This window comes from Phalaenopsis equestris, unplaced genomic scaffold, assembly GCF_001263595.1.
Source record: "Phalaenopsis equestris unplaced genomic scaffold, ASM126359v1 Scaffold000002, whole genome shotgun sequence".
Taxonomy (NCBI): domain Eukaryota; kingdom Viridiplantae; phylum Streptophyta; class Magnoliopsida; order Asparagales; family Orchidaceae; genus Phalaenopsis; species Phalaenopsis equestris.
The window spans coordinates 70,852,556-70,855,031 of NW_018164444.1; positions in this window are offsets into that span (position 1 = coordinate 70,852,556).

The window sequence follows — 2,476 nt, forward strand, 5'->3', positions numbered from 1 at the left end:
GGTGGACCGGGTCTCCACTTTGAGACTGGGACACTGAATGCACACCTATTAGTTGCATCATTTACTAGCTGTACAGATCTTTTCCTCAAACATGATATCCTCAACCTCTGCAACTCAAAGCCCATGTCTTCATGTCAGAAGACCAGCTGAAGTTAAGCACAACTTCAGTTTCTCACGAGTAACACCCTCGGTTGACATATCACCGTCAACGTAGCCTTGTACCGAAAAGCTCTTTCCTAGGTTACTCATGTATCTGCTTACAACTCCTACTGCATGAGTAATGTCATGCTTCTGCTGAAAGGCCTTTTCAACAAGTCCAGCCTTGTACCTTTTACTGCCACCAAGCATAGTCTTCATCCGGTACACCACTTGTTGTGTAATGCCTTCTTCCTTGGTGGAAGTTCTGTCAGCTCCCAAGTCTGATTCCCTGGCAGGGAATCCGTCTCCTTCTTCTTGGTTAGCTCTCACTTGCTCGAATTCTCATTTTGCAAGATTTTTTCATAACTCTATGTTTCTCCACCATTTGTTTGTACAAAGTTCGGTTTTCCTGCTTTTGGCGCTCTGCCACTTTTCAGAAAATGGATCTTCTTCTGCTTCCCCCATAATGCACCTCTAACTCATGTGTCAACGCCTGAGTAAACCTGTAGTCATATATAGTGTGTCAGTTTTCTTACCCCGAGCCAATACTAATGCTCCTTTGGTAACCTTCCAGATGTTATCTGAGAACACTACCAAATGACCACCCTCATTGAGTTGTCCAACAGAGATGAGGTTTTTCTTCAACTTAGGAACGTGTCTGGCCTTTTGCAAAGTTCATTTGCTTTCGTTAGGGAGTGCAATATCAACATCTCTCATCCTCACCACGTCCAGAGCTTTTCCATCAACCAACCAGATGTACCTTCCCAAAGTTACCTGCAACATAATTTCATATTAACTCCTGACGGGAATATGTATGGAAGGAAGCCCCTGAATCCAGTATTCAGTCATTAACAGAACTGTAAACTGCCAGAAATAGTGCATCCTATATTTCTTCACATACAACATTAGCGTCATCATTCTCCTTCTTCTTAGGATTCCTGCAGATCCTTTTTATGTGGTCAGCCTTGCCGCAATTCCAGCAGGTTGTCTGCTGACCTGACTTTGATTTTGATCTTCCACAGTTTGAGTTTTTGTCTTGTGATCTCCCTATGGAATCAACAATCAGTGCCGAACTCGAACGTTGAACTCGAACTCAAGGTCTCGCCAGAATCTTTCCTGCGCACCTCCTCAGCTAAAATCAAATCACGAATATCATCATATTTCAGCTTAGATTTACCTGCAGAACTACTAACTGCTATCCTCATAGTTTCCCAGCTATTTGGCAATGAAGCCAACAATATCAGCGCACGTATCTCATCATCAAAATCAATTTCAACAGACAACAACTGATTTGTGATAGTGTTGAAATCATTCAGGTGTTGAGCAACAGACACACCTTCCACCATCTTCAAGTTAAATAACTTTTTCATCAAATGCACCTTGTTATTCGCTGATGGCTTTTCATACATACCTGATAAAGCCGTCGTGAGATCTGCAATAGTATTCTCCTTGATGACGTTGTGGGCAACCGATCTCGACAGAGTTAATCGTATAACCCCCAGAACTTGTCGATCAAACAGACTCCATTCCGCCTCGTCCATCTTTTCTGGTCATTTTCCCAGTAATGGAAGGTGAAGTTTCTTCCCATAGAGGTAGTCCTCTATCTGCATCCTCCAGAAAGCAAAATCTGTATCATTGAACTTCTTATCGATGTCATCACTTCGTCTCCACCCATCGTTCTTCCTTAGATCTGAACCAAAGCTCTGATACCAGTTGTTGTTAAAAATGATGAAAAACGACAGCAATAAAGCGAAAAATGGAACGAGTAAAATTGCACGCAAAAAAACACCAGAGCGACACACAGATTCGACACACAGATTTACGTGTACGTGATTCGACAAAATTGCCTACGTCCACGGAACTGCAGAGGATTTTACTACTTCGAGGAATTAAACCGTCGAGCGCCTCGACGTTTAACAGAAAAACGTTTACAAGAAAATCTCTATTTTCTTTTGCCCCTTCCTCTCTCTCTCTCTTTCTCTCTTTCTCTTTCTCAAGATGATTTGGCTTGGTCTTGCTTGGTTTTGCTTGGCTTGCATTTCCTTTAAACCAGGTTTGCTTTTCTGTGAATCAAGCCAAGCGTGAGAGCGGTAGGTGGAAGGTAGGTGAGTAGGTGAGCGGTAGGTGGGATGTGGTAGGTGAGCGGTAGGTGGGTGTGGTAGGTGAGTGGTAGGTGAGATACTTAATTAAAAAGCTAATTAAGTTTGGTGGAAAGGATCTCCACATTACCCAACTGTTGACCTCACTTTTGGTTGAGGTCTAGAAACTTCTTTAGTAGCCTAGGTCTAGCCATAGGACTTTCCTATTGACTAGTCTTAGAAAATTAGAAAAGGTACCC